Source organism: Octodon degus, unplaced genomic scaffold (assembly GCF_000260255.1).
Source record: "Octodon degus isolate 3935 unplaced genomic scaffold, OctDeg1.0 scaffold00069, whole genome shotgun sequence".
Lineage (NCBI taxonomy): Eukaryota > Metazoa > Chordata > Mammalia > Rodentia > Octodontidae > Octodon > Octodon degus.
Window position 1 is genome coordinate 1963613 of NW_004524645.1, and position 12318 is coordinate 1975930.

Below are 12318 nucleotides of genomic sequence, written 5' to 3' on the forward strand. Positions count from 1 at the left end.
AACAAATAGGGAGACCTCTGCACTCTGCTCACTGTGTGGCCTTTTCTCTGTGTATGGAGGGGACAAAAGGGGAAGAGAGAGCATGCATTCTGGTGTCTCATTCTCATAACTATATCAGTTATATCTAATTTGGCTCCTACTGTTAAGTTTCATTTAAACTTAACTACCTCCTTAAGCATCCTATCTCCAAATACACTCACATTAAGAGTTAGATTTTCCACATATGAATTGAGGTGGGGGGGCACATAATCCAGATCTTTATAGGGATGTTCTCTGACAAGGGGCAGGAAGGTTAATATGATAAGGAAGGAGGAGTTAACACTTGATGAACATGGAGAAACTAAGCATTAGACCAGAGATGATCAAACTATGGCCTTTGGGCCCAACTTAAGAGCTGCCCTCATTTTATAAACTCCTGTTGAAGTATAGCAACATCCATTTATTTACAAATTGTTCATGGCTGTTTTCCTGCTACTATGGAAGAAGTGAGTAGCTTACACAGAGATTTGGCCCACAGAGTCCAAAATATTTACTCTTTAGCTCTTCATAGAATACAATGTGCCAATTCCTGACTTAGACGAGTATATGATGGTTTATTTTATCCTCAAAATAATACAATAAAGTCAGTATTCTTAGCACTTCACTCTTAAGCCAGGGGAGGCTCTGAGAGGCAAAGTGACAAATACATTCGTATGAATGGCAGGGAGAGCCCACAGAAGCCCCTTGATGGCTGGAAAGCTTGTTCTTTCCTGGTCTCCCCACCACCAGGCATAGGGCTTTTCCCCTAAGACTCAAAACTAGGTATGGATGTAGCTGCCAGCCCTGAGGCCTGGGGAAGTCATCTGGTTCACACAGTGGCTTCTCACAATTCCATCAGTTCGAAGGTCAAAGACTATTGTCTAGAACATCCCTTCATGTCACACCTCATCAGTAGTGACTACAGTTACCTTGGGATCCTTGATTTCTTCACATCCTGTGTTTCTTTGGTTTATGTTTTATGCCAGGCTATGGGTTTTATATGAATATGATTTACATAGAAAATAGATCACTCGTATTAAATGAGATATGCAAATGATTATATAGAACTAAAGGGGCTTCCAAGTGTAATTTTGAGACTCATAATCCTAAAAGTAATTTTTGGTGCTTCTCATTATTGAATAGAATATTCTATTTTCCATGTTTGATATCATACTGATCGAGCTGTCCTTATTATAGGAATAGAAGTGTAATGTGACTAGATTACTTTCTTGTTTATAGGCATTTGTCAATAGAAAACACTTCCAAGATCCTTTTCAAATTAGTTGAGGCATTTTTCAAGTTATTTACATAATAATCCTGAAACTTTTGATTAGGACAATGGTAGAATCTAAGAAAATGAAGTGCAGTTGGGATTAGTTTTACTATTAGCTCATGGATCACTTATGATTGCTCACCTGGTTGCTCTTTGTATCTATAGTGACAAATTATTTACCTACAGATTCATATTGGTCTAGTTTGTCCAGCATCAGTTCCTCTGCAAACATTCCTTTCTTCTATTCCATGTTGTCTTAGGTAAGCTATCTATTCACAATACTTCAAGTCTGGCCAATCAGGTTGGTCCACCTCCCCTAGACACAGTAATTATGACTCAATCAGAGCAAATTCCCCAAAAGCTAAAGAAGCTAGGTGAGAGGCCCTCACACAGTGCTGCTTTGAACTGAAAGATGGAGGCAGAACTCCTAGATCTTGCTCTTCCTAACGTTTTACCTGCCCCTGGACTTTCTGGGTATGTGAATATGCTGAGCTGTAAAAGGCTCAAGTCAACAACTTCTGCCAGTCCTATGGATAACCCACTACTATTATGGACTACTGGAATATATTGCAATATTTTGTTGAATTCATGCACCTACAATATTTAAATGATAATGGAATACTTGTCTCTGAAAAAACTAAACAAAAAAGGGGGATAGAAATGAATGACCATTTTCTATCTGTATATTCAAAATAGTTAGGATAGATATACAGCTGCATTCTCTTAATTCAATGAATAAAGAGATTTGTTCGAATAGTGTTTGTAGACAGGCTATCATGGCTGCATCTTGTACAATGAATAACCACTAAGACAACAATAAGTAATGTATTAATTATTGAAATTGTGCTAGAATTGGTTTTGAAACTGTCTCAATGCTATTTGTTTCTCAATAAAATTATTTTTAAAAAACAAAGTGTTCAGAACGTTACACCCTGATACAAAAAGGAATGTTAGAAAAGCAAATGGTTATACAATGACATCACCAACAATTTAGTGCTCATTGTGCTCTTTAAGAAACCTCCTAAGTACACCTCTAAAGATTTTTACCAGGGGAGCGGCCAGAACCAATGGTACTATGTACGGCGGCATGGAGCAGTACAAGCAGCCAGACCTGTGGGCCCTGGGCAGCGGTGAGGAGCAGTAGAACCAGTGGGCCGAATTCAGGAGGTGGGGGTGAGACCTGCTGCTGGACACAATAATCTGAGGCATTATGCTAGTTCCAGCCGGATCCACACTGAGACCCAGACATGCTGGGAGGATCTTCGAGAAATGGAGGTGGCAGGGGGTAACTAGCGAAACAGTGTGCCCAGAAGTCTCCAGGTACATGAGGGGAAGGTGCCCAGATAGAACTCAGGGCAATCAGTTTAAGTACAAATTCCCAAATTAGATCAGCTTTGTTATATAGATAAAGTGTTTGCTTCTATGGTCTAAAATACAAAGCCATTAGATAAAAAAGCTTGTCAATTTCTAAACTTCATTTGCTATTATTAATATTGCAAACTGTAGTACTATAACTAGGATACTATATGTGCCTTAACCACATGTTCTCATTTGAGTAATAATATCAGAAGGCGCTTGGGTAATAATCTCAAAAAAGCCCTAAACCAAAGGATGGGGGACAGTGCCAAATAGAAATCAATATCACATTCTAAATCAATAGAAAAGGCACAAACTTGGGACACAGAAAAAACAAGAATCTCTGACACAGAAGACATACCTAAAGAACAGACTTTTTATAGAGAGATTCTAATAGCAGTGATGCAGTTAACTACTATCAAACTTTCACAAAAACATATCACAGAAATCAAAATAATGTGTTTTTTTCTGAAATAGAAAATGGGGCCAGGGAGATAGCTTAGTAGAATAAGTGCTTGTCTGGCAAGTGCAAGGGCCTGAGTTCAATCCCTGGTTCCACAAAAAAAAAAGCCATAGAAAATGATAAAATGAAGGAGCAAAATCTCAGGCCCTGAGCCCATCCAAAACAAATCCAGGAGACATCAGCATAGAAGAAAATGGAAGTCACACACTTAAATTCTCTGAAATAATTGCAACTGAACTAAAGACACAACTCTAGAAGGATACAGAGGAAATCAGATCATAAATAATCTCTGAAGTAAAATGATAGCTATAGTGAAAGATGAAGTGTTTCTAATGGAGTTACTGTTAAAAAATAGAGAATAAAAAATGATGGAAACCTTGAATGATAGATATAGAAAAGAAACAGAATGCATGAAGCAGATTTAAAGAGATAAATAGGAAATTAACTCCACCGCAAGTTGGCAAAACAATCTGAATGAAAGTGAAGACAGACTTTCAGACCTTGAAGACACTGTTGCAAATAACAAACAGGAAAAAAAATCTCTTAAAAAAACATAGATCCAGGAAATAATAATTCAACAGCTGCAAGATGATGCAAAGATGAACAACATAAGGCTAATAGGCACCAATGAGAAGAAAGAAGCCAACACAAACAACATAAAAAGTATATGGGCAGAAGTAATAGAAAACTTCCCAAATATGGAGAAATAATCTGACATTCAGTTAACAGAGGCATATAGAACTACAAATAATATCAACCCAATTAAAACCACACCAAGACATATAATAATTAACATCCCAGAAATACAGCACAAAAACAACATACCAAAATCTACTACAGAAAAGACACAGATCACATTTAAAGGAAAACCTATCAGAATAACAGTAGATTTCTCCTCACAAACCATCAAGTCAAGAAGAACATGGAGCAAAGTACTTCAAGTCCTACAACAAAACAAATTCCAACCCAGATCAATACACCCTACAAAACTCTAAAGTTTAATGAAGAAGTAAAATACTTCCATGACAAAAAATAAATAATTTCATGACAACAAAACCAACCCTACACAGAGTACTAAAAGAAATTCTAGAAAGGCTACAAAATGACCAAAACTCCAAGAACAAGAGAAAGAACCCACGAAACAGGGCAAAAAATTAAACACAGGAAAAGTATGGGGCAAACAGCAGGAAGATAACATGACAAGCATAAGCCAATACATATCAGTTATAACCATCAATGTAAATGGACTCAATTAACCAATTAAAAGAAACAGATTGACAGAATGGATCAAGAAACAAAACCCAACAATACGTCGTATACAAGAAACACATTTAACCCAAAAAGAAATTCATCAGCTGAGAGTGAAAGGATAGAAAACAGTACTACATGTTCCAAGAAGTGAGAAACATCAGGGTAGCTATCCTGTTCACAGACAATCTGAAATTCAAACTAAGAATGATCAAACAAGATAAAGAAGGTCACTATATACCTGTTAAGTGAAAAAGAGGAAGAGATAGCAGTTATAAATATGTATTCACCAAATATGGGAGAACCCAACTATATAAAACACATCTTAAAGGGCATGAAAAATCAAATAACCAATAACACAATCTTAACAGGGAACCTTAACATCCCATTATCTCACAAAGATAGGTCCAGTATGCAAAAACTAGAAAAGAGGTAGCAGAACTTAACCAAACCTTTGAAGAAACAGACTTAGTGGACATTTACAGTGTACCGCTCAACAACATCTGAACACACATTCTTTTCAGCTGCATATGGGACATTTTCTAAAATAGAACATACTAGTCCATAGATCATGCTTAAGTAAATTCAAGAAAACGGAAATTTTCCCATGCATATTATCTGACCACAGTGCAATGAACCTAGAAATTAACAACAAAAGAAACTGCAAAAACTTCATAAATACATGGTAATTAACATTCTCCTCAGCAACCAATGGATTACAGAGGAAGTTATAGAAGAAATTAAACAATACCTACAAGTCAACAAAAATTCAAACACAACTTACCAAAATTTGTGGGATGCAATGAAAGCAGTGCTCAGAGGGAAATTTATAGCAATGAACACACACAGGAAAGCAGAATGAGAACAAATAAGCATCCTAATGCTGCACCTTAAGCTTTGAGTAAAAGAAGAGAAAACTAAGCCAAAAGTGAACAGAAGGCAGGAAATTATAAAGATTAGAGCAGAGATTAATGCAATTGAGACAAAGAAAATACTACAAACAACTAATGATTCAAAGAGCTGGTTCCTTGAATAAAGTTATAAACCCCTAGCCAACCTCATCAAAAAAATGAAAAAAAAGCAAATACAAGCAATAAAAAATAAATGGAGTGAAATTACTACAGATACTGTGGAAATACCAAAGATTACCAATAGCTAATATGAAAAATCTTTATTGTCATAGAATGGAAAGCAAAGAAGAAATGGACAGCTTCCTAGACAGGCCCAAATTGCCAAAACTGAATTAAGAAGCTATAAAAGCTCTAAATAACCCAATATCAGCCAATAAAATTGAAAATGTAATTAAAAACTTACCAGGCAAAAACGCCCAGGTCCTGATGGATTCACAGGTGAATTCTATAAGAAATTTAGAGAGGATTTCATCCCAATACTCCTCAAACTCTTCAATGAAGTTGAAAAGGAAGAAATACTCCCAAAATCATTGTTAGAGGCAAGTAATATACTGATACCAAAACTAGAAAAAGACTCAAGCAAAAAAAAAAAGAATCCCAGCCCAAACTCTCATGAACATAGATGCAAAAATCCTCAATAAATTACCAGCAAATAAAATTCAGCAAATCATGAGGATGATTATACACCATAACCCAGTAGGATTAACCCCAGGGATGCAAGAATGGTTCAATATACACAAATCTATAAATACAATAGTTTTTCAATATAATCAAAAACAAAAAGCACATGATCCTCTCAATAGATGCAGAAAAAGTTTTTGACAAAGTACAACACTCATTCATGATCAAAGGCCTACAAAAAATTGTAATAGAAGGCCTATACATCAGTCTGATAAAAGCTATCTATGACGAACCAGCAGCCAACATTATCCTAAAAAGAAAAACTGAAAGCTTTTATTCTAAAAATCAGGTACAATACAAGGACGTCTACTATCACTGCTCCTATTAAATATAGTTCTGGAAACATTAGCCAGAGTCGTTAGACAAGAGAGAGAAATAAAAGAAATTAGAATAGGTAAACAGGAAGTTAAAATATTATTCGCACATGACATGATACTCTACATGGAAGACCCAAAAAACTCCACCAAGAAACTCTTAGAATTAATAAATAAATTCAGTAGCATAGCAGTATACAAAGTTAATACCCAGAAATCAATAGCACTCCTCTACAAAAACAACAAACTCACTGAGAAATTAGAAAAACAATACCCTTCAAAATAGCACCACAAAAATAAAATACTTAGAAATTAATCTAACAAAGGAAATAAAAGATCTATAAAATGAAAACTACAATATTCTAAAAAAAAAAAAAGATTGAAGAGGATTCCAGAAAATGGAGATATTCCCTGCTCCTGGATAGGAAGAACCAACACTGTGAAAATGGCCATACTCCCAAAATTTTTATACAGCTTTCATGTAATCCGTATCAAAATACCATCAATATACCTTACAGATCTAGAGAAAATATTCATAAAATTTATTTGGAATCAGAAAAGACCTAGAATAGCAACGGCAATCCTGGGCAACAAAGGCAAGGCAGTAGGTATTATAATCCAAGACTTTAAATTATGTTATAGAGCTACTATCATAAAATCAGCATGGTACTGCCAAAAGAAAAAAACAGGTCTGAGGGTCAATGGAACAGATTAGAAGATGCAGATACAACTACAAACACACTCAGCAACCTTATATTTGACAAAGGGGCCAAACACACTCACTGGAAGCAAGATAGCCTCTTTATCAAATGGTGCTCAAAAAACTGGCTATTGGACATGTTGAAAACTAAAACTAGATCCAGGTCTATCCCTATGCACTAAACTAAAGTCAAATTGGATTAAATATCTAAATCTTAAAATGGAAACACTAAATCTACTGAAAGAGAAAGTAGGTGGAAATCTTGAAGACAGAGGAGTAGGCAGAGAGTTCATGAAAAAAAAAACAAACTGCATGGAAAATCTTGAGAACCATCTTATTGAGAAGTTTCTGCACATCAAAAGAAATCAGCAACAGAGCAAAAAGACAAAGGACTTCTATCTAGAATATAGAAACAACCAACAAACTAGGGCCCTCAAAATTCAAAGACCCACTCCAAAAATGGCATCTGAGATGAATACACACTTCTCAGAGAAAGAAACAGAGCTGGAAAATAAATACATGAAAAAATGGTCCACATCACTGGCCACTTGAGAAATGCAAATTAAAACAACATTGAGATTCCATTTCAACCCAGAAAGAATAGCTGGCATAAAAAAAAATCAACTAATAACAAATGCTGGAGGGCCAGCCAAATAGCTCAGTGGATTAAAGCACCTGCAAGCAGGCGTAGGGGTCAGGGGTTCGATCCCCCCACCTGCCGTGCCAGCTCTCCCCAAAGGCATGCTGCGACAGCAATTGAGACTGGGCATGGCAGCACACGGCTATAATCCCAGCACTTGGGAGACTGTAAACAGGAGAATCACTACAAGTCCAATCTAGTAGTGAGATTCTGAACACCCTGGGGACCCTTCCCTAAAAATACAAATAAAAGCATTTTTAAAAAATCCTTTTGAACATACACACATGTGTGCACATGCGTGCGCACACACACACACACACACACACACACACACACACAATCTAATAACTCTGTTCCTCTAACCTTGAAGGACACAGTAAGATAGAGACCTGGGTACAAAGAAACATTCCTCAGATAATCCTACGCCCTAACCTTTCTAATAACATGGTTGCCGCTGCTTCTGATGCAACACCAGGGGCAGTGTAACTAGACAGTTACTATGAACAAACTGGCAGAGACTATAAAGCAAGTGGACAACTAAGATATTTTGGCATTTGTGTTAACTATTTCATATTTTATAATTTGCAATGTATTACTTTGGATGTCATGTCTTACAAGTCAATGTGTGTGTATGCCTGTGGGGGGGGATATCTTGCTGCATCCTGATTATAACTTTTATGTATGTTATTTAAGAAAAAGGCAAAAGATTTATACAATCTGAAGAGAAACCAGAGTATATATTTGTTATATAAAGCCTGTGTATCTTTGGGTTTTATTGCACAGGGAAGCCATACAGTAGGCTAATATCACAAACATCTCTACCTACTAGGATTCAAGAATTAAAATAGGGGGCCTGGGAAGATGGCTCAGTAAAATAAGTGCTTCCTGGCAGGTGCAAGACTCTGAATACAATTCCCATTTTCACAAAAAAAAAGGAAAAGAAAGAAAGAAAATGTTTTCTTTTTTCTTTTCAAAAGAAAATGTTCTCACAGCTTGTCTTTCGTGGCTTTAATCTTCAACTCCACTTTAGGGTGAGTCCAAACCACTTTTAAAAGCCTTCCCTTCTTTCCTTTATAACCATTTATACTTCACTTTATTTTTTTCTCTTCTATTTTCACTTCTTTCCAATTTAATAATTTATAACACATATAGTAAGAAATAAAACCATTAAGGAGAAAGGAATATATTTAGGCTGGCTAGTCAATAATTCTCTGCTCAGTAGGAAAATCACACTAATGTCAAAAGGTTCTTTGGTAAACACAGAATGAGAGCAAAGAAAGCCAAATCCCTTCCTCAGGTGATGGGCACTTGGGTTGTTTCCAAGATTTGGCTATGACAAATTGTGCTACTATAAACATAGGTGCACATATATAAATGTGATATGATGATTTCAGTTGTTCTGGAAAAATACCTAGGAGGGGAAAATCTGGTTTGAATAAGACCTCCAATTCTACATTTTTGAGGAATCTCCATACTGATTTCCATAGTGGTTGTACCAGCCTGCATTCTCATCAGTAATGGAGAAAGATTTCTTTTTCCCCGAAGCATCTCCAGCATTAGTTATTGATTGACTTCTTGATGACAGCCATTCTTTCTAGCATAAGATGGCATCTCAGCATTGTTTTAATTTGCATCTGTCGAATAACCAATAATGTTGAACATTTTTTTCATATATATGCTGTTTCTATTATTCAGCTATAAAGAAACATAAATTTGAAGTTTTTGTAGAGAAATGGATGCAGCTAGAGACTATATTGGTAAGTGAAATATATCAGATCCACATGTGCAAACTGTAATGGCCAAGATTGGATACATTGCCCATGGAAGACCAAATTAAAAGGAATTACAGAACTTATATTAATTGTCCTGCAACCTATGTGCTCCCCTTCCCATCTGGGAAGACATAATACGCTAAGTTTTTGTTGCAGTGGCAACTGGGCAGGAATGTAGTATCCCCTATATCCTACGGGTGCGGAGGAGTCACGGCAGGAATATGATGCCCGTATGTCTTATAGGTGTGAGGTCTTGGACAGAGGGATTTATGGCTAAGCATGGGCAAACAGTCTGTTTCTTATTGCCCTAAATGGGTCCTGTCTCTCCTTATCTCTTATATGCTTGTGAAGTTCTGACAGGGCAGGTGAAAGAGTGAGGAATGGGGTAACTTAGGAAAGTCTGCTTCTGCGTAAATACTTCAGGCAGGGGTTACACTAAATTGAATTCTGCCTCAGTCACTTCTATTTCTAAAAGTGAATAGAGTGTTTTGCTAGATGTCATCCCTTACACAAACATCATATTATCTCACTAGTGTGAGAACCAGAGAGAGAAATGAAAATCTAAAAAGTACAACAGACTCTGTGAAAGGGAAAGAAATTGTTCAATGGGAAGGAAAAACCAGGATGAAGAAAAGGACAAATGAAAGAAGGGAAAAATATATAAGTATACATGCAGAATACTTTGGATAATTATATTGTCGATTTCTGCTGGTCTTTTGAAAGGAGCAGTTAATACTTATTTTTATTTTACTCTGAGTCTTTTTCTGCTTTTGAATGCCTTATAACTTCTTTCATATTTTTTTTCTTTAAATGAATCTTACTCATTTATATCTGGTAATCTGAACAACCAGTTTAAAGAGAGCATCATGCAGAAATAAGGAAGGAAGGAAGGAAAGAAAGAAAGAGAGAAAGAGAGAGAAAGAAAAAGAAAGAAAGAAAGAGAGAGAGAGAGAGAAGATGAGACGAGACGAGACGAGACAAGACAGGCAGACAGAAAGACAAGACAAGACAGACAGACAGATAGACAGACAGCCAAATCCCTTGAAGGATGATACCATCCATTATTCTAGCTTTAACATCTAACCAGATCTGAGGACTTGGATTTCCTTATCTGCAACCAGCCAGCTCTTTTCTTGCATTCCAATTTTGTTTCTGTACTATATCTTAAATGGCTCTCCCCAGATAACTATCATTCTATTAATTTCCAACCCTAAAATCATCTTGCCCGTAAACCTATATATTTCTCAAATCAAGTCACTTCTTTTACTCCTTTCTCCTTACTGACATTAGCTTTCTCACTATAATGATAATTTCAGGCAACTATAGTAGTCCATCATGTAGTTGTTTTCTTTTTTTGAAGGAAGGAAAGGTTTATTTAGTTCATATTTTTATTAATTTTATTGAGAAAATAATAGAAATGAAAGTTTCAAAATCAATTAATAGGACAGTTTCAATAATTAATACACTGCATATTGTTGTCTTCACAGTAGTTATTCATTGTACAAGATGCAGATATAACATCCTGTTCAAACACTATTAGTACAAATCTTTCTTCTCATTGAATTAAGAGAAAGTAGCTGTATATTTGTCCTAACTATATTGAATATACAGATACAAAATAGTCGTTCATTTCTATCGCCCTTTTTCTTTAGTTTTGTCAGAGATGGGTATTCCACTGCCACTTAAATACTGTAGGTGTGTGAATTCAGCAAAATAATCCAATATAGTCCAGTAGTCCATAATAGTATGGGTTATCCTTAGGACTGGCAATGTCAGAAGTTGTTGACTTGATCCTTTTACAGCTCAGCATATTAATATGGCTCTACTTTTTATACTTGATTTTTATACTTTTCTGCTGGATGGTTAAGACCAAGATAAAGCAAGACCTACATAACAAGAAATGTAACTTTTGTATCTACCAAAGTCAGCCAAATCCCCTCAGGATGTAATCTGAAACCTTGTACCACAGTTTGTAGATCCTTTGTCAGTGTCAGCCATGTGGATAAGTCATGGCCATTCCTTGGCCAATTTGCTCTCTGTGAAAGCCTGAGAGAATGTTTTCTCTCCATGTGATTCTCCTTAGGCACACTCTACATCATCAATCACTTTCCTCTGGGGCCTCATAATCTCCTTGATCAGAAAATTTGGGACACAACTGAGTCATAGGATGTTCCAGTACAGGTTCTCCTATGTCCTGAGTCCTCATTGACCTTGAAAGGCTGGGGCCAAAATGTTGAGTGTCTTTGCAGCCCTTCTTTTTCTCTAATTTTTGGTCTGCAAACTTACACAATTGAAAGGAAAGCAAGAACTTAAGGATTAAACAACGAAGAAAGGGCAAGGAGAAAAGCTAGGAAACATGACAGGAGCAAAACCATACATTTATATGCACAAGATGGTTCCTGAGAATCTTCAGCAGGTTTTTGAAACTAGTGGTTAATTGGTAGGATTCTCACCCTGACTAACTGTATATGATGATACCTGTGAACTAAGCAACGGCACTGAAGATAGCAATGTGTACTAGTAGGGTCATGCTTTGAATGTCTGTCATTCTGGTCTTCTAAATACACACTGCTTATCATGTCATACCAATTACTGAGATACTGTCTCTCAAGTAAATGTTTGTTTTAAAAAGGGTAATAAATGAAAACAAGAGACAAGAAAAAAAATATCATAGGACTGCCCTGCTACAATGCTGTATATGCTTAGATTTCTAAATTTCTGTGTAAAAATATGTAATTGTTTATTGCTATTTTTTAAATATATTTTTCTTTTTTATTCTTTTTTTCCTTCACGTTCTGTAGTGATTTAAAGTTTAACGTATCAATACTTGATGGAAAATATCTGTTCCATGCTATGCCTAAGATGTTTGATATTCAGACAGATAGTGAGGTTAAGCTCAACTGCCTATGTTATAGGGTAATAATATCATTAAGCTTGCCTTC